The sequence below is a fragment of the Panthera pardus genome, unplaced genomic scaffold, assembly GCF_024362965.1.
Source record: "Panthera pardus isolate Hobbes unplaced genomic scaffold, ASM2436296v1 HiC_scaffold_26, whole genome shotgun sequence".
Classification (NCBI taxonomy): Eukaryota; Metazoa; Chordata; class Mammalia; order Carnivora; family Felidae; genus Panthera; species Panthera pardus.
In genome coordinates, this window is record NW_026526832.1 from 26,066,190 (window position 1) to 26,091,890 (window position 25,701).

A 25,701-nucleotide genomic window follows, 5' to 3' on the forward strand; every position below is an offset into this window, starting at 1 on the left:
TTCTATAGATATACAGAATTTATACAGATTTTCATAGGCCTCTATAAAAACATATCAGTAGAGTTTTATAGAAGATTTCCCCTTGCTGCCCTGTTGTTTAGAAATGCGGGGCCCACGTAGAGGTGGAGTAGATACTCATTATACTGAGGCCCCCAGCCCCAGAAAGCCTAAGGCATCCAAGTATAGCTATCAGTTCTTGAGGATTTATTATCTGTCTGGTAGCACAGCTAGACAACTTAGAGAATTATCTAGCTCAGTCCTCAGAACATTATGAGAAAGGTTTTGTTAAGACTGGAGTTTTACAGGGAGGGCAATTTAGCTAGCTCAGCTAAATAATTTATCTGCAGTCCCCAGCTTGCAAGCGTTAGAGCTGGCACCACAGTCCAGGCCCTTGAACTCCAGAGCCCGTGCTCTTAACCTTGCTGGTCCGGCCTCCTGTCTGTCTGCACAGCTGCTGGGGGCTCAGCATGTGCCCCGCCCCCAGAGAGTAAGACCACTTTCTTTGAAAGCAGCACTTTGTGTTGCTTTTTCTCTTTAATCACCAGCTCTTGAGTGGACGGTAACGTGCACTTGTCAAAGGCTATTATGACATATCGGTGGGCAGTGACATGTTGATAGGTTTGCTGGACGCCTACTGCATGTGCTGGCTAACTCCAAAAGGGCAGGAGCATGATTTCCTTGCATCCTGGATCACCTTGAGCGTGATACTTTACAGGACCAGCTTTTCAACAAATGAATAGGTGATTTGATTCTGCATTTTCTAATTAAGTCCAAGGGACAAACCAAAGACATTTTTGGTGGCATAAAGATGGTGTCGGTCCCATTTCTTCCTTTTTTGCCTTATTTAGCTGTTCCTTGGAGAGCACAGGCATGATGTCTATATTGGGACCTCTCCATCCCACAGGGTGATTGGGGGCTGAGTTCTTTATAGGGGTCATGCTCACAGAACAATAAGGCAGGGGACACCCACTATGGCATGAGGCATGGGGTGTCATGAATGGCACTGCTGGCCAGAAACCTTCTTCCCTCCTGGCGTTCTCACCACAAGAAATCTCTTCTTTGGGTAAGATCTCGTTTCTGAGAAATTGCTGATAATACCAAACATGCAATCAGGAAGGAAACACATTAACTTATTAGAAGCTTCTGACACTTGATACTGAGTGATTCATGACACAATAGCAGGACCCTGATTTTTGGGAAAGAAGGTGTGACTGCGGAGGTGAAGGACAGGGACGAGAGGAGGGAGAGAGCTCGCCGGTGGAGGAGGGGTGAATGTGTCATTGTCTTCCTTCTGGTGATTGTGTGGGCAAGTGCCATCTCCCGAGGGCCACAGGGCTGTATTTCGTTTATCCCTGTATTCCCCAGCATCTGGGTCAGGGCCTGACTTGGAAAAGGTGCTCCTTAAATTGAGTTCACCTGTAGAATGAATGAAGGAGGAAACAGGTAGGCTGGTCCTTGACTCTGTCGTTATAGGGAGTGACCATGAAAGAATCACCAGGAAAGACTGAGTCAGAAATGAGAAAACTGAGCACAGACTGAGTATATAGCCCATGCAGGGTGTGGTGGAGAATGCGCACACGAATCAGGCCCTGCCCCACCCTTAGGGAGCTCCCTGGGCAGCTGGGGAGATGTGTTACGGGGTAAGGGCTATGGTTTAAAGATATATGTGTTTTTACATCACCAGTAATGGGACAAATAGATATCATATGCTTCCTGATATGATGCACCGAGAAGGACACATCATCACTTCTGTGGTATGCTGGCCAAAAATGCATAACCTGAATCTAATCAGGGGAAAACACAAGAAAAGACTGAATTCAGTTGCCTTAAAAAATGTGAAGGTCAGGCAACATGTGATCCTCAATGGGATCTGGGGCAAAAAAATTAAGAAAAAAAAAAACACCCACAAAGCTGTTGTTATAAAGGATACTACTGAGATAATTAGCCGAACGTGAATACGATCTCAAATGCAGGCCATAATACGGTACCAATGTTAACTTCTGATTGTAGTAATTATATTGGAGTTGTATAAGGGAATGTCCTTGTTTGTAGGAAATGTACAGAGGTATTTAGACATAAAGAGGCCTCATGTCTACAACTTAACTCTCCAAGGGTTTAGAAAAATGTAAACACGTGAATGTATGGGGGGGAGAATGATAAAGCAAATATGCTAACGTGTTAACATTTGGCGAATCTTGGTGAAAAATATTTAGGGAAATCTTTGTACTATTCTTGCAACTTTTCCATAGGTCTGAAGTTGTTTCAAGACAGAGAGTTTAAAAATGCACGTGGTTGTGTGTCTCATCCTGTATACAGGAGAGGCCATATAGCATAGTGGTTGAGGACACAGGCGAGGACCACAGGAGCTAATTTCCTGGGTCCAAACCTGGCTGTACTATTTGTGAGCTGTGCTACTTTTTACGTAAGCAATCTGGGCCTGGATAATATGAGACAGTAGTGGTGCCCACATCGGTCCGTTGTGAGAATTAGACGGGTGAAAACCTGTGACCAGCTGGGCACAGTGCAAGCATGTGGCAAGTGTGCAGTGAACATCAGCTCTTATTATACGATGTAGAGCCATCTATGGATGCTTGGTGATAGGGCATGTTGTATATACACATTTGTTGATCTACTGACTATAATGAATATAACACTTTGGAGTTTATGATTAATTTTCATATTTAATTATTATAATTATCCCATAAAGTATAACAGCAAGAAATATTGCCCCCATTGTATTGGTCTGCAAGTTGAGGCCAAGAAAAGGCCAGGAACTTAACCTACGTCCCCCACAACTGATGATTGGTGTGCCTTGGAGCTGATCCTCAGCTGTCCTGACAACTAATCCTGGAGGAGATTCTTTTCCATAGGTGACACCGATATAACTGTCTGTCACTTTGCCTTCTTTTATACTCTGAGGAATTTCTGGGGACCGAGCGCCTTCAAGAGGCCTTTTGTTATCCGTGTCATTACCTGTTGTGAACTGCCGTCATGTGCACACGCGTGTTTGAGCACGGATTCTCCCAGCAGTTCCAACAAAGAGGGCCAGTCGTTAATCCTGAGGCTGAAAAGCCTCCCACTGGCTGCCTTCTGAGAAGCTTTGGGATACAATGTCGGGGGAAAGCTTCTGAATGTCACGTGCTCTGCCATGTCGCAGTATGGGACTCTGCGAGTTATAGCCAGCACCTGGGCATTCTGGAAGCTGTAGACTCAAGGAGCCTTAAAGTCCCTTGGAATTCAGTCATTATCTCTCTCCTAAACAAAGAAAGAAACAAACAAAAAAAAAGAAACTAAAAACTAAAACCAAAAAAGCAACAGGAGTTTTCGGAGAAAGAGCCCTCATCTGCACTTCAGAGAACCTAGAAACCGGATTCCTGCCTCCGTGGGTCTTATGATCTTCAGTGGGGCCTCCGCCGGACAGATGTTATTACTATAAACCAGTATCTGGCAGCCTTGGGTGGAAAGGGAAGCACCTCTCAATTTGTCAGGGATAATGACAACTTCCTTGAATTTGCTCACTATTTATAATTTGCACAGCTTTATATTAGATATTTCTGTCGATTCTTGCAACAAGCTTTTGGGGTGTGGGGGGAGGGGCTGAGCAGATGACAACACTCGGGGCTCATAGGGGCTAAACAAACAACCCATGGGCCAGGATCCCTGGTCTTGATCCAGTGCCACTCACTTACACTGGCTCTCTAATCCTTACCTTCCTGTTTTGGAAGTTTTTTTATTTTATTGACATTGCCCCTTATTAATTATCCTCATGTTTATTTACAAGCACTCATTCATCGCAGCTTGCCTCATCAGGCCATCCTTGCAAGCATTTCTGGGTTATCTCACCAGCTGAGAGTCTGGAAGTGCCTCAGGGATGTGGAACCCTTCGACTAGTTGCTTGAAAAGAAGGAAAAGCGTGAGAGTAACAGTGCCGTCAATATGGTCTCAAAGCGCATGATAGACCCCAGTAGAAATGGTGCAGAATGTCAGCTCTGGTTTGGAGTTTCTGTATATGAGCCTTCTCCATATGCATGTCTAATTAAGAGCTGGGAATGTGTTCATCTGTTCAGTTACGGCGAACATCAACGATGGGCCAGGTGCTAAGGTTTCCCTTCCTACCTCCTCATCGAGGTGAAGCTGCACATTTTAAGCCAATTAGTCTTAGAATGGAAGTTAAAGACCCGGGTTCTAGGCCTTTCTTCACCCGTGACCTTTTAAGATCTGTGAATTGCAATGCAGTTCATCTGTTGTTTGCGCTTCCTTCCCTATTATAATAAGAAAATAAAACGTCTTCGAAAGTCTTTTGTGGATTGCAGAGTGTTCCTCAGACCTAAGATGGTTTTATGGTAACGATAATGCCAAAGATAATAGAAACTGCTTCTGTTCTGCATCCTAAGTCCTTATGCATGAGAAGAGTAGGTTCAGTGAGTAGGTTAGTAACTAGCCTCTGTATAAGTATGTGAATGAATGAACTGAAAGGGATTGTAAATTACCTTTATACAGTGTTTGTATTGAATCATGAAGTTTATTCCCATAAACATTTCATTAGCAGCAGCTAAAATCACATGTCTTTATTACAGCTCACATACAGGAAGCCTTCCACTCCTGCTTATCCTTTAAGACCTGGCTCAGCTCTTACCTCCTCCAGGACGTCTTCTTGGACTCCCTGATCCTCCTCAATCAGGTGGGATAAAATGACCCTGCTCTGCTGCCATGACACATGGGCCTATTTCTACTGCATGTTACCATGTTACCTGTGCTCTAGATTCTGTCCTATTCATCTTTGCATCCTTAATGTCCAGCACAATTCCTGGCATGTTATTTTTGCCTTCGGAAATGTTCTCTCAGTGAAGTGGCCAAACGTTTACCAGTTCAAACAAGGCTTGGCTTAGGAACACAATGGGGATTGAGGTCACGGAGATGTGATTCACTTTTTGCCATAAAGTGCTTACATATTGCACATGAGAACACAGCGCCTCGTGATTTTTTAACCTCTTACGTGATTATCCCAGCAAAAACCCCTTGGGCTAGAAAGGACTATAATAACCTTGGTAGTTTTGAGCCCTTAATATTTTCTTTACATCGAGCTTAGCCTGTTTGCGTTATAAAAGAGATGACTGAGTTCATGTAAGGCAGGAAGAACAGAAGATGTCCTCATCCCCAGAAAGTCTTCAAAACTCCTGCCTGGCCTTGAGGGGTTCCCACCAAGTGCACGCCACATGAGGAGTCAGTACGATACGGACATATTTGTACATTTTAAAAAAGATTAAATGTGATATAGTACTGGAACTGAGCATGGGAGATTGAGGCCCTGGGTATTATGCTTTCCCTTGCTACAGGGGATGGAAAGAATATTGTTTCTCCTTAAAATGATTTATTTAAATGGGTAGGCTAGAATTCTACTTAAAACCCAGTGTCTGAATGCACCTGTTTAAGTCAGCTTCTTGTTCTCCCAGGTATTTAGGCATTGAATTTTCCCCATTAGGGAAGTGATTGACACCGTGGTCCTTACAATAACACATGATTATAACTCTGCAAATGGCAATTACATTCAATGGAAACCAGATGTTGCATGGAATTTGACTCTCTTGGTTTCTTGGTGAAGTAGATGAATTTGTAAAGTAGAAAACCACAATCATTACTCAGATGGACTATACATGAATTAATGACATAATATCTAAATCATATATGGTTGAAAATAATGATTAACTTAAACTATCAAGATAAGCTAATGAAAAACAGACTCTTAAAAAATTAAAGATATGTTTTCTTCAATATATATTTTATCAGCATGCTAATAACAAAACCAGACTTATTTGCACGTCTCTTCAGCCCCAAGTAAGAAGAAAATATTTAAAAAGAAGAGCTTCTCGGTAGTTAACATTGAGGAGAAAGTGTGCAATTATGATGGTTTTTTTTGGCTGGTGACTTTCTAGAGTGTCTGAAATCAATCTTTAAAAAATATATTGTTATTAAGGACAGCTAGCAATGTTTTATGCTGAATTACACAGAGACAGTATATTTTTAAGGACACATTTGGCATGCAAAGCATTAGCTTTATATGCCTGTGCAAAGCATCACCTCTCAAATAAAACTTCTTTTCCTGTCCCATCTCTCTAGTGCCTGTGTGCAGATGTGTGCACACATGTTCACACACACACGTGTGTACACACACACACACACACACACACACCCCAGTGATGCCTCAGGCCAGGAAGGCAAAGCAGCACTACACTTAAACCCGCACTGTCCCTTGAAAAGCTCAACCTTCGGTTAGCAACCTCCTAAGTGGTTAAGTTTGCAAACCTTGGCCCATCATTTCCACTGTCATGAATTCTCAATGACATCATCACTGTAAAATTAGGAACTCTCTTTCTTGTCCTGCAGATGTGAAAGTTTGACATTGCATTCCATGGTCCCGTGCCACATTTCATCAGCGTTTTCCCTTTGCTTTCTCCAAAGCCTGTGGCCGCATGTGGCGTGTAGATTGCCAGTGCTGCTTGGGATCTCATATCAAATGCTGCTACCTAATCCCAGGCGGCCTTCCACAAGCCCACACCTGCAGCTCATTGAATCCTCCTGGAGTACAAAGGGCTGATTTACAGCACGAAGGATCCAGGCACTGCTTGCAGCTGGGGCTCCAGCAGGAAAAGGAAGTTGTTCATCATCTTGTGTGCATTTCATTAACAATAGTGTACCCGATATGTAGCTTATAGAATAATTTCAAATCACTGACAGAGAGCATTATGGCATTTGGCACTACTAGGAAAAATACTTCGGGATGGGCAAATTACACCTGAGCGTGAGGTTTCTATGCGACCCTCTGGAACTGTGCACACTGATTTATACCAGGTGGGTTGACCTTGCGATATTTTCTGATTCGTTGGGCATTTTCCCATTTCTCATTTCTTTTCCTTTGTCTTTGAAGCAGTCCTGAAGTAGAGTTGGGATATCCTTAGCTTTCTGTTCTTTTCACGTACCAGCAACTGAGAGCTGAGGGTAACCTGTGCGAAGCATGGTGTTTCGAAACCAACCACCTGAGAAAGTGTCTGTGTCACAGCAAAATGTGGCAGTGTGTCTCTTTCTCCTTTGAATTTCAACAGACATAGGAATGAGGGAGTCCCAGTGAGACACCGAGACCCCAGGGCTGGCTCACCAGGACTCTATGGAATAAGCAAATGGAAGATGCTCCTACTTTCTTCTGCCTTGCTGGGCTGTGCGTCTCCATTTTACTATTGACTTACTATTGCCCCAGAAAAGCTCTCCTGGTGGAGATGCCATGCAAGTGATGAGGAGGAGTTCAAATGAAAGAGACAAAGAAGTGACAGGCAGGGGGAAGACCATCATCCTGTGCTAAAGTTCCCATAGCCCTCTGGACGTCTGCTGGGCCTGTCTTCTCTGGGCCCTTCTCATGGCCTCCAGGTCAGACATCTCACCTATTTACTGAAAGGCTCTGCTTTTCCAGATCTTTTCTGGGAGTATCTTGCAGATCGCAGTTGACGGATTTTTTTTTTTTTTTTGAGGAAGTGGAAACCGTTAGGATCTCAAAACAAAAAGACCTCAGGAACTCTGTCTCTGGGTTTGGGGTCAAGGCCCACATAGGATGGACAGCAGCAATATGCAGAAATGTCAGGGCTTCTGATTAGTTTATCATGGACATTTAACTTCGACTTTTTTTTTTTATAAAGAAGGACAAAATCAATAAAAATCGCCATCCTCAAGGGAAAGGGAGCAGGGGAGGAAAAGCAAATTTCTTTTCACTTTGTAATGGTAAACAAACTCGGCTCAGAGCAGTATCTGATGTGGCTGCATGGAGCCTGGTTTCCAGTTTCTCTTGATGTGTCAAATGTATCCCTTATGTGAATCATGGTTTAAAAATACTTTTACTCAGTGGGTTCAGGAAATCAATAAGCTTTTATGATTCTTTCCTTGCTTCACATAATTTCTGATTTCAAAAGAGACGCTGGGTATTCCTTTAAGATGTTTATATATTATGCATTTTAAAAACTAACAATTCTTCCAAGGGCTTCCCAAGCATTGTTGTTGGAGTGGGTTTTTTTCTTCGCAAGCTCACTCTCTTTCTTTCTTTCTTTCTTTCTTTCTTTCTTTCTTTCTTTCTTTCTTTCTCTTTTTTTCTTTCTTTCTTTCTTTCTTTCTTTCTTTCTTTCTTTCTTTCTTTCTTTCTTTCTTTCAACATTAAGCTAATGATTATGGGGCTTACACATAAATTGAAGCCGGATTTATAAAATGCAGTATAAAAATCCTCGGGAAGGAAGATAAATATAACAAGCTATGAAACTACGTTAGCCTCTTCCAGTGTTGGAATGACTACAAACGAAGAAATTAATGACCAGGATGTGTGATGTTGCCCAGGTTAGGAGCTTTGGCTCCCAGGCAGGCTGCCTTAAGACGAGCTGTCCTGCATTCCTTGATTTCTCTGAAATACAAATCTAATTGCAGATTGGAACATATCCATTCACTTAGTCTGTAAAAATAATTTTCCCTGAATATTTACCCAAAGCGCATTATTGCTTATACAGTTGTGAAAAGCATTTAGCACTTTATAATCCCATATTTGCTCCTATGTGGGCCTGGGAGTGTACTCTCCTTACAAAATTCACAAATGCCTAGAAGGCTAACAATTTTTACAAAGTGTTCCTCATGGAAAACATCTGGAAGGTTTCCAGAATGGCATTCCAGATGTTATAGTTTTAGCAGTCACAAAAGTGCACTGCGCATGCTTTGTGTGCGTGTGTGTGTTTTTCCTGGTTCTACATCGTATGTTACTTACACACACCCGGCCCTCTTTGCTCTACCTCTGGAACATTTTAGGTTTGAATTATTTAATATTTCACTTCTGGACAACTCTGCTTTCAGGGCAATTACACATCTGTAAGGAGGGGAGCATGATGTAGACTACTGTAACCAAATACGCACTGGGAGAAGGGATTTTTAATTGGTATTTTAAAATTGATTTTTTTTTTCTCTGTGGGGTCAGAAAGAAGAATAAACACTTGGGGGAGTAAGGTCTGGATGAATCTCCTGTACTGGGAGAGAGCTGCCCTCCTTCCCTTTCCCAGATTATACTCTGCACAGAGGAGAATGTCCCTGTTTGCCACCCGTCCCAGCTGCAGGGTGCTGGGCAGAGTGAGGGGCAGAAGTGAGTGGCCAGGAGACAGGATGTTCTCCTTTCAAAGTGGTAAATGCTGCTCAACTGTGGGGAGATGTAGGAAAGCATGAGATCCATGTACTGCTCTTGAACTTTCTCTTCTCCCTGTCCCCCTTTTCTCCTCCTTCTGGATATGGGCCCAGGGAAATTAATGGCCTATAGAAATTCAGCCAAGAGACTGGCATGTTCTTAGAACCAGCTCCTTGTGAGTCCTGCCTGATGGCAGGTCTCCTTCTCAAGACCAGGGCAGAGATGACAACAGGGAGGAGGTGGAGAAGGAAAGATATGGTCATGGGCCAGAATATAAATAAGTCGTGATTCAGGGAGCCACAGTGTTTTACAGCTGTGAATTACTTTCATCATATGGGGAGACAGATGAACGGGGATCCACCTCCTTAACAAACCAACCAGACATGATGAGAACCTCCTTTGAACTAAAATATTTGTTATACATTACATTGCGCCAATCTTGTTTCTTATTACTAGTTCTGTTGGGAGAGTAGAGAGAGCATACTGGCAAGGAAAAGCCTAAGCCAAGATGGGTCGTGGAGACAATGGCATGAGAGTGGTTAAGGATGTGTCTACACTGGCTGAGGCAGCAGAGACGTGGGAACCAGTGGGAGGTAGGGTGCATAAGACCTGTAGGGTGCAGAAATACCCTGTCACCCCAAGCCTGTGGTTACCTACACAGGGCAGGGAATCATCAGGAGGCTGGTATGAAACTGGCAAAGGCCAACTTGTTCTGCGATCTTTACTGCTGGGATAGGTGTTAGCTCCAGGTATTTGCCCCAGGAAATTCCTGAAGGGTTCTTGCTTAGCCTTGGAAAAGTCCAGAATCAAGACCCCTTCAAATGAAGAGGACCCATTGCCCCCAAAAGGACCTTGCCTCCCCTTGTGTGGAGTCCAGACGATGTGTGGGACCTGACCTCCGATCAGCCCTCGGACTCTGGTTCCCATAGTTACCATTGGCTCGGAAAGAAGCGATCCTTCTATACTGTCCTGGTTCCTGTGTCCTGGCAAACCAGTACAGTTGGTTATCCTAGATGAAGCACATCCCTAACTTTATGTCCATCTACGTTAGAAAGGTGATAGGGACCGTCCCTTTCTCTCCCACGGCTACCACAGCTGAGAGCCTGTTGAGAGCTGACTTCTGGGTGACACCTGGAAGACCTGTCACACTGCAGTCAGATCAAAAGTTGAGTCTTATTTTAGAGGGGGGTGGGTGCATGCTCCAAATGTCACTGTCACTATAATGGAAGAAGTGGCCTATGATGGTGACCCTTGAGGCATTTCCCATTGCTGTTCCTTTATTTTCCTTGGGTCTCTGCCCCTCTGCTCTCCTGGGTCACTTTCTACTTTTCTGACTCATCAGTCTCCTCCTAGGGCTGTGTCCCTTATAGCCCTCTTTTATTTTTATTTTTTTAAGAGTTTTTATTTATTTATTACTAAGAGAGAGAGAGAGCACACACACGTGAGTGGGGGAGGGGCAGTGAGAGAGAGGGAGACACAGAATCCCAGGCAGGCGCCACATCACCAGCGTGGAGCCCAACGCAGGGCTTGAACTCACGAACCATGAAATCATGACTTGAGCCAAAATCAAGAGTGGGGCTGCCCATGATTCTCACCTCTATTTCCGGAGCCCAATCTCCTTCTCTCTGGTGGCATCAATAGGACTACCAAGGCCCCACACCCAATATCCACTCCATTTCTACTCATCATTGCTGCCTTGGGCCACATATTTTTTTAGCTTAATAATACAACAAATATTGAATCTTTAGGATCTTTGTCTTCTCTGTCTCTCTCTCTCTCTCTCTCTCTCTGTCACACACACACACACACACACACACAACAAATTTCAATTAGACAATAGTCAACTGAATTTATTTTGTATGTATTTTTCAAAACCAAATGCATTCTTACAGCCTCTCTCCTGGTCTGTTTAAATAAAATCCTGTAACAGATTTTCTTATCTCTGATTCCACACCTCTCCAATTTACCCATACCCCTCAGTGAGATCAGTATTATCTTTTTAAAAGTCACATTGGACTGTGATACTCCTTAACTCAAAAGCCTTCAGTGTATCCCCATCGCTTTCAAGTGAAGCCCAAATTGCTTAGCCTAGCATTTAAGGTCCTTAGCATTTGGGTCTTAAGCTCTCTGATGTCATATCCCTCATTCTACTTCCTCTTCCTCTTCCTCTTTTGGTGCTTTATAGTGACACTGTGGGCCTCTGGTCCTTTGCATATGCTGTGCCCCCAGCTTTTGCTAGCTCTCCATCACCTGTCCCCGAGCACCCAGTCTGACTTTACCTCCTTTGTTTAGGCAAAGTGAAAGCTATAGCATTGGGTCCATTTGTGTGTTGTAGCACATGACACCCTGTGATATTGGTTCTCCTCTGCCGCTCCAATCTGCACTACCATGTTTGGACTATCTTAGGGCAAGGGATAAGCAGTCAAACAATTGAGCAGCACCCCAGTGATAGATGGCTGAATACTCATGAACACTATGGTCACAAAGACCAGGTGCCATGAATTGTGTCACTCTAAGAGCTTACAGGAGCTGATCACAGGGAAACTGGAGTGGCAACTCCCAGCTCTTCAGTGGAGACTCAGGTGCTGCCTCAAAAAGAAGTTCTGGGGGATCAGAAGTTCTCCCCACCCTCTTGAGAGCTCTAGAGTGAACTTTTCATGTACTGAATCCTGTCTTCTTGACAGCTCAGAAGCTCTTTTCATTACAGGTGGTTGGTCAGCAGTAAATATAAACTGAGAAAGTTGAATTGTGTATAAACATGTTGATGTCACCTTGAGATTGATATTGATATGACCTTGAAGCAAGGTTTAGGGAACTGTGACTACATGTCGTTTGTGTCTATTTAGGTGGTTTTAAGAATTTTAATTACAATATTCAATTCTATTCCTATACTTTTTGTCCTGAATTAAAAGATTTGAGATGTGACATCTCTGGCTGATGTGACACATCTCTGGCTGATGTGACAGACAGAGAAATCTGTGATGTAGATACGGAGGTAGGGCTAATACACAAACAGTGTCAGAGGCCAAAACCAGTGGATTGACATTATCCCTTTAGGTGATAGGCGATGGGGATGAGGGTATGGTGGAACTTCAGTGGGGCTCTTTACTTTGAATCCGGTTCATATGGTCATTCCAGGAACCCTATACTGTGTACTGAACAGCTGGAGCACGTAATGGAGTTCTGTGGCACCACTACCCACTGCTGACCAATGGAAAGCTCAACTCCTCCAATGTGTCAACACTCACAGGCACTTGACCCAGATGTAAATTCTGAAATTGACTGGGGGTGATATTCTGCCACATGTGGAATGTAGCCCAGACCTTACAACATCAGACTGTAGTTCACTCTGAGACCTTATCTATATATTGATGGCAGTTTGAGACACTTGGTAAAGTCAACGTATCCAATAGGAAATTATCGACCTCCAAATTTAAGGATGAGCAAGCATTTCCAAATTATGCTGCTTGCAAAACAAGATGTCACAGTCCTCAAATACGGAACCCGTAAATTGATGGAAAACAACTTTGAGATGCTCTAGTAGACCACTTTAATTTATTCTGTTCTCTGGGAATAGATATATAGATATAGATACAGATATAGATCAAGATATAAAAGCTGATATATATTATATATATAATTATATATATAATATGTGTTGATATTCCATGCATAACTTTTTAAAACTGAGATACTAATTTCCAAAATTGGGTCAATCCCCTTACAATATTTTTCTTATTTTTTTCTTTTTCAAGATGTTGGTGTTTTGTGTGGCTTGTATTTGGACCAATTCTCTATTATTTTACACTCTTCTCAAACTGTCAATTCCCATAACTCAGATACATATATAGGTATATTATATACACACACACACACCCCAACACTTTCTAACTGTAGGGCATGGAGCTAGGGGTGTACTATGAAAGTTTTAACTGCTACAAGTTTACCTTCCAGTGCAGGAAATGCAAGGCACACCTCAGGCTCAGCTGGGATGTTTGTGCTCCTTGAGATCTAGGCTTGACATAGCTCCCAACTCCCATTTTGGGAATTCTAGCTTATGAAAGTCCAAATACCTTTCCAACGTTTCTGTGAAGTCCCAGGGCCTTTTTTTTAAAACTCATAGACTTTTTTCTTTCTAGAATTCTGCTTCCTTGTATGAAAACTTTGTTCTGCATTTTTCGATAAGCCATTAAAGTGATTCATATACTAGTGTCTGTGGACCGTACCTTTGCAAACACTGACATAAAGTGACTGAATTTGCCTTGTGTCTTGCTCCCAAATATGTATATCCAAAGATGTTCAGTGGAGCTGAGGAGACCACCATTAAATACAACTTCCCTTCTATAAACCTCCGCTGTGGTTAGTGACCTCCTCTCTCCTTTTTATTTTGTTATATTTATAAGACAAAGAAGTGTGTAAATAATACCAGAGGGGTGTTACAGACAAGTCAGCATCATAGGAGTGCAGAGGATGGAAAAACTGTGTGTTCCCAGAGTGCATGAAAAGAATCTGAGACAGCTTCCTGAAAGGTGGCAAAACCGAGCTCTGAGGAACACACAGAATCCATCTGGAAGGAGGGGAAGGGTCGGGCAGCTCTAGGGTGCACAATATGAGTAAGAGCTCGGGAAGGGGATGTGGGGGCAGCAAGAATAGGATGTGGTTGAAGGCCCGGAGGACATGAGCCCAGCCGGAGAGGAGAGCTCTGGGTACCGGGCTATCAGCAGGGCTTGGAGGAGAAACATCACCACTGGTAAATTCATAAAACATATTTTCTTTTTGAATGAGTGCCTCCCGCATCTATGGACACAACAGGAATTTATATAATGACTCCTCAGGGAGGGTGCTTTCCTGCTTAGCTGATCCACAGCGCCTGCTGTTCTGCTAGGAAATCAGTAATACCTATTGACTGACATGTTTTGTCCGGTTCCCCCAGGTCTTCTTTTAAGGCTTCTGAAAAGACCGCCTTTCTTCTCTCTCTGACCTCGGCGCTCCCTCACCTCCACCTTCCCACTCCCAGTCCTTCCGAGGCGGTGATTTCCCGTCTTGCCTTCCTCTGGTTTTGTTCCTTGGGAGCCTTGATTAGGGGTAAGCCACAGAGCAGCCCCCTCGGGCAGCTGTCTTTCTCTCCACTCTTCCCTGAACTGGGGCATCTGGTTCTCATTCTCTTCACCATGCAGCGGCCTCCGCGTTCACCTTGCTCTGTTTACGTATCTGTTGCACAGCCTGGTTGAAACTCAGCGCTCCTAACCAGTCTTGCCAACCGCCCCCCCTCCCCCCACCCCACCTCGTGATCTGAAGAGAGCTGAACAGGTTCAGAAGAGCTTGAGCGTGAATGAAACCCTAACCAGAGCAAAATTTCTGGAGCCAGCGAGAGGCAAGCCTCAAACCCTTTGCAGGAGGCGTGCCTAACCTCGGTCTGTGGAGGATCTTTGTGGAGTCTGCTGACTTTTGAAAAGGGATTCACATTTGGGTATGGGCAGGTACGTTCTTTTCAGGACAGAATCCGAAGCTTTTAGATTCTCAAACAGATGTGGGACCCCAGTGTTCTACCATCACTGCTCTTTCTGTGTGGTCACTGTTACTAGGAGGGGACCAGAGCTTGAGAGAGGTGTGTACTTGCCAGAGTCACTAAGTAGCGTGTGCAGGAGGCACCCCAAGACAGGAGCCACCATGCCATCCCGCCCCTCCAGTGTGGGGTACAGGTCTTCACGTTTCCTGGAGCCGCTTGTCGTCTCTTGGACTGCTCAGGGGTGCAGAGGAGGCTGGGTGAAGGCCACGTGGTTTCTGCCAGGGCCTGGAGCAGTGAGGATCACCTGGAGCAGGTGTTCTCATCCCCGGTCAAAACGAGAAGCTCCTGGGCAGCTTGTGACATGTCCTGATGCCCCGGCCACACCCCCAGTTCAGTGCCTTAAGTAGACTTTCTGGAGGTAGGACTCAGCACAGTAGTGTTTACACTACTGAGGAGGGCTGACTGATTCCAGGGTGCAGTCAAGGGACAACTATTACCTGTCAGCGCCTGGCGTGGTGAAGTGAAGCTGTAGGAAACCTGGGTGCTGGCCCCGGCGGAGCCAGGAAGGAGCCAGTGCACTGGCTCCTGTGGGGTTTCCCACCTTCTGGGCCTGCTGAGCCTGGGTTCTCCAGCAGCACTGGCCTTTCCTCCTCTCTGCTCACCAAAGCCTTGTTCGTTTTTCCAAGCCCAGATCCTGGGATGCCACCAGCCAGAAACGCTCTCCCCCTTGCTGCTTCTTTCCTGGCACTGTGCTTTGTGCCCCTGTGAGGCCCTGTGGTTTTTCTCCTGGTGCTCCTACAGGCCATCTTTGCTACCTCCCTCATGCTGCCCCTCACCCCCGTGCCTGCCATGCGGCCATCTGCAAATGTTGCTGGGTGGGATGGATAAATGAATGAATGAACGTGTGACCTGGAGGATAGCCCATGCTTCTCAGCCACCCTCTCACCCCCAGCATTTTAGATTGGTGTCCCCACACAAGTCATGGCAACCTTTCAGTCTCCAAAATTAATTTCTAGCACAGTCGCTGGACCAGGATGTTTTCCTGGGATTCTTTCAGCTCTCCCAATGAGGGAGAAATGGAAAGGGGGAGGGATGATATTAACTCTATCTAACTAACCAACTTCTGATGAAGGAGAATTGAATTGAGCTAATTTGTTTTGGAGAGCTCAGTAGTTGCTGGCAGTTGGTCTGCTATTCCAAATTTACCTCTCCTAATTTGAGAACGTCTTATTGGTTCTGTTGTCTCACCGCCCACTGTGCAAGGTGTGTGCTTCCTGGCCCTGGCCAGCACAGACCTCAGAGCCTGCTTCTCCAGCCTCAGTAGTCCTCAGACCCTTGGGAATCTCCAGTATTGTAATGCTTTTATCATGATTTTTTGACTGCAAATGACACTCTTGCCTTTGAATGTCCCAGTTTGGTTTCATATTCCCAAGGGGTTGTTTTGAGCGTCTCCAAACACACTTCTTTGTAATTCATGGAATCAAACAACATTTGGGGACACATTGGAGATGGACAAGAAAGAGGTGATACCCTCATGGAAGGAAACAGAAAAGCACAGGACTTTGGACTAGAGGCCCAGTGAGCCCCAGAGAGGTGGCTCCTTACTGAGATGGTTCTTCCTCTGCCTTTGGGAATTCAGCTTCGCAGTAGAGTGACTGTCACAGTAAGAAAGAATAATGGTCACAGGGGGTTAGTGTTGGAGATTATCCTCACCAGCCTCCTGAACTTGACCTTGGAAGAGAAGAGACTTTCACAGGGTCAGCAAGAGAAGTGCGCAGTCAGCGCTAAGACCCCAATTCTGGGGGAATACAGGAGAGGAGGACAGGACCCGGTTCCTCCTAGTTCCAAGTGAGCGAGTGCTGTGTGAATGGGCAGCTGTCCCACGTGTGTGACTGGCTGAGGGGGCCATGTCACCAGCTCAATTTAACATTTGAGGAGCTGCAACGATGTAAAGCTGTTGAGTGCTCTCTGAATTTGTCTCACCCACAGCCGTCTGAATTAACCGTGTTTTCTCTGACATGAAATAATATTTGGATTTGGAGTACTTCCAATAACTGGAAGCAGCTTTTTTCGTGTAAGCCTTAGTCTCATTAATAACACCAGCAATAATAGTATCAGTAGTAATATTTATTGAAAATCAAGTGTGCACTCCCCTGCTTGGTGCTTTGTGTATATTCTCCTGTTTTGCTTTGCAACAGACCCTGTGAGATGTTTTCCCTATTTCACACACAAGGATGTTAAGGTTCAAAATAGTCTGCCCGAGACCTGCCTGATTTCAGAGTGTGTATTCTTTTTTTTTTTCTAAATTTTTATTGGTATGTAATTGACGTGTACCATTATATTAGTTTCAGGTATACAACAGTTCATCATTTGTGTATATTGTGAAGTGATCACCACAGCAAATCTAGCTAACATCCATCACCACACACAGTTACAAAAATATTTTTCTTCTCACGATGAGAACTTTTAAGATCTACTCTCTTAGCAACTTTCAAATATGTGATACAATTGTCCAGTGTGTGTTCTCGATCACTACTTTGTAACACCTCCTTAAACTGGGATCATCTGGGATACAAAACTGAGGCCTAGGAGACATCAGGGAGTTTGCCATTCTTTGAAATCTCCCGTGGTCCCTCCTGGGTTTGGGGCAAGTGCACTGCTGAGAGGTACCCACCTTCCTGCGGACTATCCCAAGGTCAGCCTTGAGTTTTTGCTCTGTCTGCAGCAAGCAGGCACCGAAGAAGCTGTTTTATTTTTATTTTATTTTAAAATATTTTTCTCAACACATTTATAAAGTACTTCAAGCAGAATCTTCTGGGCAAGAGGTTAGGGTTTGGGGGTTCCCACTGTCCACTGAACTGATTAATGAAATACACACATTTAGAAAAATACCTGTATACACGCACACTAGAAACCGGGGATCCATGCTGTAACACTGAAGAATTTCTGAAATAGACGTGATAGGGTTTGGGCTGAAAACAAGGCTCCGTGGAGAATCATGTGTCAGAGGGAGCAGAGTCTAGGGAATCCTGTTGTGATGACACAGGTAGGATCTCAGTGATGACACTGACCTGGAGAGGTGAAGCTGCTGGTGAAATCAGGCCACAGAGGCTTTCAATGCACATTATTCAACTTGTTCTTCTGTGAAAATTTAGGGTTGGTTCCCCCAAATTTGCATTGGTGAGTTTCATTGCTGGCATTCTTTTTGTGATTAAAATAGTTTTTAAAAACTATTACCTAAGTATTAAATTATTCAGCACATAAGTATTTAGGACTTATACGATTGTTATTAGTTTTCAATATGAAAAGTATTGCTTTACTCATTTAATATTTTTTGCCCCCTTTAAATGTTGTTACTTCTAATCCTGCTCTAATTTTATTTGCATTTTCCTGATACATCTGGATAAAATCCTTTTGCCTTTAACCTTTCTGTGTCATTTACTTCGTTGCAATTACAGGTGTCATATCATTGTTACACTTTCTAACTTGACCTGAGAAGGTCTTCCGCTTTTTATTAAGAGAGTTTAGCCTGCTTATGTTTACTCATATAACGTGATCTTCTTCCAATAATCTGTTGTGCTTTCTCTTGGAGGTTTTATGAGGATTAAGTGAGATAATAACTATAATGTTCTTAACACAGTATCTGGCACATATTCAGTACTTTTATTTTTACTTACCATACCAATAGAGGCTCCAAAAAATATCTACTAAGCACTCATTCCTGATAAAGCTCTTTTAAAACTTAGGACAAGAAAGATACATGTCTAATTTAAAAAGCTAGTTAATGCAAAAACTGGGGTCACTGCTCAGGGCCTCTGGATTCCAGGACCTGGGCTATTCTAGCTAGGTTGTCAGAGTTAAACTATGCAGGTGGTCCTTGTATTATTTAGTCTATTTCATTTATTAAAATTTTCAAATATCCTTCGAAGTTTGTTTTATAAAACCACCATAACACATAGTTTGCCTTATGGTAACTTGTGCACATCTTCCTCCTTAGAAACACCTAGCAACCGTATTAAAATTCCAGATTCCTGGGCCTCACTCCATACTACTCAGCCAGAATTTCCAGGAGAGAAGTCTGGTGATTTTTTTTTGAAAACAAACATCCAAGGCGATGTTATTATTAAGGAAAATTGAGAAACACTACACATCTAGCACTGGGATGTTGAGACCTTATTATTTTGGCTTTATTTGTTTTATCTGATGTGTTTGTTAAAACATTTAGAACATGGAATCATAGGCTCGTCCCAAGTCAAAGCAAACAAGAACATTAAAATTAATGAGAAGGGTCCCTTAAAAAATGCTTTAAAGGATTCATATGTCACCAACATCTAACAGCCTTCTTACAGAGAAACAGAAAAATCATTACCAATGAAATCAGGAATAAGACAAAGTTATCACAGGTCTTCCTCAACTTACAATGGGGTTATGTCTCGATCATACCAAACATCATAGCTTAGCCTCACCTACCTCACATGTGCTCGGAGCACTTGCATTAAGCCTACAGCTGGGCAAAATTATCTAACACAAAGCCTATTTGATAATAAGGTATTGTATATTTCATGTAATTTATTAAATACTGGTACAAAAAGTGAGAAACAGAATGGTCGTATGGGTGCAGAAGAGGTGTCTGCGTATTGGTTGTTCACTCTCATGGTCATGTGGCTGACGGGGAGTGTTTTCACCGCCTAGTGTCATGAAGGGATTGGACTGCATCTCGCCAGGCTAGGAAAAGATCCAAATTCCAAATCCAAAGTACGATTTCTACTGAATGCATACCACTTTGGCACATTTGTAAAGTCAAAAACTCATAAGCCAAACCATCGTAATGAGGGATGGCCTGCACGATGCAAGTCTGACCGCCGAGCCACAAGCTCAGGTCCTGGAGTGCAAAGGCAGAGACCTTGTTCCTCCTCTCACCAGTGCCTCCATCACTGGCACATTACTTCTCCGGCCCTCAGTTCTCATACCTCTATCACAGGGATAATGACAGCACCCTCACTGGATGCGAGGATTAAGTGAGGTGATGCCTACCACGTGCTGGGCAGAGAGCATGGCCCACTAATCAGCACTTGCCAAAATCAGCTTCCGAAAATTCTCGGTCATGTGCAGATGAGGAATTTTCTCAGAGAGACTGTGGACTTGACCCAGGCCCCTGAGTCAGTGCATAGGAACTCTGGCTTTGGGAGCCAGCCCAGTGCAGTTAGCACTGCCCCACCTGCCACTTAAACCTGGGCTCAGAAGAGCCGAAAATGAGAAAGAAGCAAACAACAGAAATAGGCTTGATGTTCAGTGTAGGCTGAACTGCCCACCCACCCAGAGGGTGAGCACATATGCTTCTTGACCACAGCTCTGACTCTCACAGTGACTTGGGGAAGAATCTTCTAGCACCTTCCACCTCAGTAGGGGCAGCTTCAGAACAGATGGAAGAGAATGCCCTACAGACCCCTCCATCCTGACCTTCTCTGCTCACACCTAACCTCTAGAAGGAAGCAGCGGGTCTAGACATGGAATACAAAACCACATCTACGTGCTTGCGCTCCACGAAGTGGATGGCACTGTAGGTTTGCTCTTCCAGCAGCGATGGTTTGAACCTTTCGTCACCAAAACCACAGTTCAGGCTTGGAGAATGTAGTGGAATTAATTCTGTGGGTCTCAGCTCAGAGCTTTGAGCATCCTTCCTTCATGTGACTGAATCACATTCTTTTTCCTACTTGGTAGCTGACAATCTTCCCAGCCCAGGGAGGCTGGAAATGCACTGATGTGGAAATGTGAACATTTCTGAATTTTTGAAAAAATGTTTATTTATTTTTGAGAAAGAGAGAGAGAGAGTGTGTGCGAGCAAGTGGGAGAGGAGCAAAGAGAGGGAGACACAGAATATGAAACAAGCTCCAGGCTCTGAGCTGTCAGCACAGAGCCTGATGCAGGGCTTGGACTCATGAACCGTGAGAGCATGACCAGAGCCGAGGTCAGACGCTTAACCAACTAAACCACCCAGGTGCCCTGGAAATGTGAACAGCTCTGAATGGCCTGGCCCATGGAAGGCTACGGTGGCCAAGTGGCATCAGGAAATGTCTGTTAGGTGAATGTCTGGGTGGATGGATGGCTGCACTCAAACCTTTCGTGCTTTCCTTAAAATGCGTGGTTTTTTATTCCCACTCAGAAAAAAGGGATGTCTCACAGCTGCTCTCTCATGATGAGAGTAGTACAGAAAGACTTCTGCCTCCATGGAAGCCAACAATGGAGAAGTGAAGGCTCCACGAACACTGGGCCCCAAAGGTTCTGGTTTCCAGCCCTGATTTGCCCCTAGTCGCTGTGTGGCTTTGGGCACATTAGCTCAAGCTTCAGTTTTTTATGGAAGGCAGGTAACAATATACACTCTGCAATCTCACTGGAGGCTGCAATGTATCCTTGACCATTCACATGGAAGCTTCACTGAGGACGCAGTTTGATTCTTATTCATGCCTCTCTCTGTTTGACACAGAAAAACTGTTTAGTGCATTTTTGTTGAATGAATAGGTGTATGAAAGAGCACTACACACCCTCAGTAACCCATTTTGTTTTATTTTATTTTATTTTATTTTATTTTATTTTATTTTATTTTATTTTATTTTATTTTATTATGAAATTTATTGTCAAACTGGTTTCCATGCAACACCCAGTGCTCATCCCAACAGGTGTCCTCCTCAATGCCCATCACCCACCCTCCCTCCCTCCCACCCCCCATCAACCCTCCGTTTGTTTTCAGTTTTTAAGAGTCTCTCATGGTTTGGCTCTCTCGCTCTCTAACTTTTTTTTCCCTTCCCCTCCCCCATGGTCTTCTGTTAAGTTTCTCAGGATCCACATAAGAGTGAAACATATGGTATCTGTCTTTCTCTGACTTATTTAACTTAGCATAACACTCTTCAGTTCCATCCACGTTGCTACAAAAGGCCATATTTCATTCTTTCTCATTGCCAAGTAGTATTCCACTTTGTATATAAACCACAATTTCTTTCTCCATTCATCAGCCCATTTTAAATGATCTTTTTAAGTCTCTGTATCTCCTTATTATCCAATGGCTTTGATATGGGCAGGGAGGGCATCTTTTTCATCATTATATCCCTGAAGCCTACAGCAGGGCCTGGTGAGCAGGACACTCTCAAGCTCATGGTTGTGAAATTAGTGAATGTAGGATAGAGATGATCCTACTACAAAGAAGCCCCAAAACTCCAACTCCTTCTCTTGCTTTAGGTTTATTTACTCTGAACATCCCCTTTGGTGTTAAGTGTATCTCAGTTCACTTTATCTGTGTGTCTTGTCTCTTCCGTAAACTGTACAGTTCCAAGAGGGAGACACTACCTTCTCTCTTGGCAGTTTTCCTGGCCCCCAAAGAGATGCCTTCTGTTTGGTGGATGGAACAGTTAGTACAAGTCTGGCTGATTGCTGGACCAATGAGTACTTTTAAAAATAACATTATTTTTTCTTATTATAAAATACAAGGTCATGTTAGAAAATTTGGAAATTAAAGATATTATAATGATGGAAATTTAAAAAACCCTACTCTAATCCTCCCACCCAAGGATTGGCTATTTGAGATTTTATGTGATAGAGAATTTCCATTACATTTGTATTTAGCAGGATAAAAAGAAATAGAAGAAATGACTCGGTTCCTTAACAGATGTTTCTTCAGTGTAAGAGAAATTCCTAAATCTCTTTTGCTTTCATTTTCTCTTTTTCGAAACATATAAACATGAAGAAGTTGTTGTTCATGTGTTTTAATACATCTCTGATGGGCATGCATTTAAGTGCCTGGTTAGTAAAACTCAGTCAAAGGTTAGAAGACACATCAAAGTCTAGACAAACAAGCAAGCAAGACCATTTTTCTTTATTGAAGTACACAAAAGTATGCTGATTTTTATGATTATTCTTCAATAAAGATTAATAGAGAAAAGCTAATCTGTAATAAAACTGATTCCACAAAAGTGACAAAGCACTTGAAGAAAGATGAGCAGACACATTATGGGGGAAATGGGGAGGTGTGGCCAGTCCCTATTATAATCTCAAAAGCATTCATGCTATCAGAGGGCTACCATAGTTTGCTTTCTCCTTGCTTCCAAGTTACTTGAACAACTGAGTTATAACATATTTATTTATGCTAACATATATTAAATACTTAATCTCTACATGCCAGATAGTGTCCTAAATTTGTAACACATTATAACTTATTTTATCCTTACGACTCTAGGACTTTGTGGATGAGGGACTGAGGAGCTGAGGTCAGGTGGGCTGAGATTGCACGGCTAACATGGCAGAGTGGTTTTTGAGGGAGAGAAGGCGTCTCTGTTCCACCTTTAGAGAGATCATCTACTCAAACCATTTTGTTTCTGAATCAGGAAACTGAGGCCAGAGCGGTTGAGTGATACGGTTTCTCAGGCAGTTATTAGCACAGCTGGGCTAATCTCCATGACTTCTTATTCTTATTCCAGTGGTCTCTCAAGAATTCTGACTTGGGTTTCAGTCACATAGTTTAGCCTGGGACTAAACACCCCTGGCTGCCAACTCCATGTCCTCGGGCCCATGGGGGATGCTGGCATTTTCTCTCCTCAGTTGTGCTGCCTTTGGTGGGTGCAGGAGCTCCTGGGCCAGTGAATCTGTCTGTGATGTGCCAACAGCCCACAGTATAAGGTGGTAAGTGATCAACGGGTCAGACAAAACCAGAGGTTCAGATGACTGCTGGTTGCAGAAATGCAAGGCAGCGCCGTGTGAGGAGGTGCAGGTCATCATCCGCCTTCCAGATTCACCAGCATCACACGGAGTTACAACCATAGGTGAGAAGGTTCTGGAAGGAAACCAGCTACTGTGTTTTCTTAGGCAGATCACTGATGCCAGTCAGCACGTGTGGGCACAGACCATGTGCTAAGCCTTGGAGAGCACGCTCCTTTGTGTCTTCATTTTCAACACCAGCTCCTTGTTGTTTTTTAGCAACAGTTTGGTAGTGTTCCTCAGGTTTCAGCCTTTCAACATCTGAATGTCATTCCTTTGGCTAACTGATTTTTTTCCCCCTCCACTTCTTCACTTGGTGATGACAGGAGAAACTGTTAGTTTTAAAAAAGTTGATTTAATGGTCCACTTGCAAGAAGCCACATAGCAACCAATCTGTTCTTAAGATTTGGGATTTATTTGATTCATCTTCTCAGATGACTTATTGAAATTGTCTTTAGAATGTGTCTAAAATGGATGTTGTGTGCTCTGCTGATGGCACCGGACCCAGAATTTCCATCCAGGTATTTATTTAATTGTCTCTTCTAATTCTCTCTACTGACACTCATCTTGAAGTTTACTTTTGCCATTTTGTTGGAACAGCACTACACCCCTGCCCCAAACATTTAACTCCTCTCAGATAAATCCAAGCCCAACCCTGAAATTCCCAGGTTGGCCCTAAATCAATGCCAGACTGTATGGTATGTTAGTAACGGCTCACACTTCAGGGGGAAGAATTTTCATCAGTAGTTTCAGAGATGCACATAAAAGCAGCAGACAGCACACATTTAGGCTGCAGCCATCACTACTTAAGGCAGGTAGAAACGATACAGTGGAGAGAGGAGAGAGTCGGTGTTAGGACACCAAATGTGTATTAGAAGCACGTGCTGGAAAGCCAGTCTCTCCAGATTTAAGATGCACTCTTTAATTACATTTGAATTTTGTCCTAAGATAAAGGTACAAAGATTTAGGGTCTTTTAAGGGGAAGGATGGTCTCATGGTGTGGGCTATTTCTTGGGGTTTTGTCCGTTAATGGACTGGCTGCTTTCCAGAAGGGAGTTCTCCTTGGTCCTGTCAAACAGAGCAGAAGCACCATCTTCTCAAGTGTGTGGAGGGACACACTTCAGGGGGCATGGACAATGGGCCAGCCTCTGCTTTTCTTCTTTTTAGAGTCTATGCGACACAATCAAGCATTATATAAGGCAAACTTGGGAAAATGACCTCTCCTCTCTGTGTCTGTTTCCTCCTCTGCAAAACCAATGGTGCAGAATAGAGACGCTTCCAGAAATGCTGTTCTATTCTCACTATTAGCTCTATACTAAGGTTTTAGAATCATAAAGCTGACAGCACCTTAGAAGCTACCTCGTCTAACTTCCTGGCTACGTTAGCCCTTGCTGTGTGCCAAACCATGCAAAAACTTAGTGGGTGGAAACAAACAAACAAAAATGTTATTTCTCATGATTCTGTATGGCCCAGCAGTCTCTCTTCTGCTTTTCCTGGGCTCACTCATGATGGATTTTAGCTGGAGGGTCAGCTGGGCCAGAAGGTCCACGATGGTTTCATTCACACATTCGAAAGTTGGTACCGGCTGTTGGTTGGGGGTCCTTGTTCTCCATGTGACCTCACACCCTCTAGGAGATTGATTGGCTTCCTTGAAGGGCAATGTCAGAGCAGTTCTAAGAGGGGGAAGGCTGCAAGGCCTCTCAAAGACCTATCTCAGAAGTTACACAAGGTTGCCTTCAGTGCACTGATTGTGATGAAAATGCAGGTATGCTAACTCCCCTAATCTAGTGCTGTGTTCACTCTGTTAACACACTGCTCCCCAATGGCTATTTTCAAGTTCATTCATCAACCACAGTAAGTATTCCTGGGCATGTACTACATGCCAGGAGCTGTGCTGGGCACTTTGGTGGATTCACAGATGAGTAAGAAAGCATCTCTTTTCTTTCAAGTAACCTATAGTCTATGCCTAGCGTGACATTCAAAGCAGGTTAAATGACCACATTTTAAATAGGCCGTAACCTGTTTCTCCGGTCTCTATTAAGAATGTGTGTCATAGGTAAAAATAAAAGCCTCTTATCTTAAGTTCCATGGGCATTTCCATAGATTATTACTAGGACAGTTGAGGTTCTTTTCCACTTTCCATAGCCTCCTCCACAGTACGTTTAGTACATGAAGAAAGACAATATCCGAATTATCATAAATCTGTCGGCATTCCATTTCCGAACAGAGGCAAATGGAGCCTCCGTGTATC

At 43.6% G+C, this 25,701-nt stretch overlaps 1 long non-coding RNA gene across 1 annotated transcript in view; it reads left to right on the plus strand.

Moving 5' to 3' along the window:
• Positions 1 to 646: 646 nt before the first annotated feature.
• The window catches only part of LOC109268086 (uncharacterized), a 30,385-nt gene continuing 5,330 nt past the window's right edge, over positions 647 to 25,701 (plus strand). Inside the window, exons 1-2 of the long non-coding RNA XR_002080463.2 lie at positions 647 to 740; positions 4,578 to 4,681. This is a non-coding gene — a long non-coding RNA (uncharacterized LOC109268086). The remainder of the gene's footprint in view (positions 741 to 4,577; positions 4,682 to 25,701) is intronic.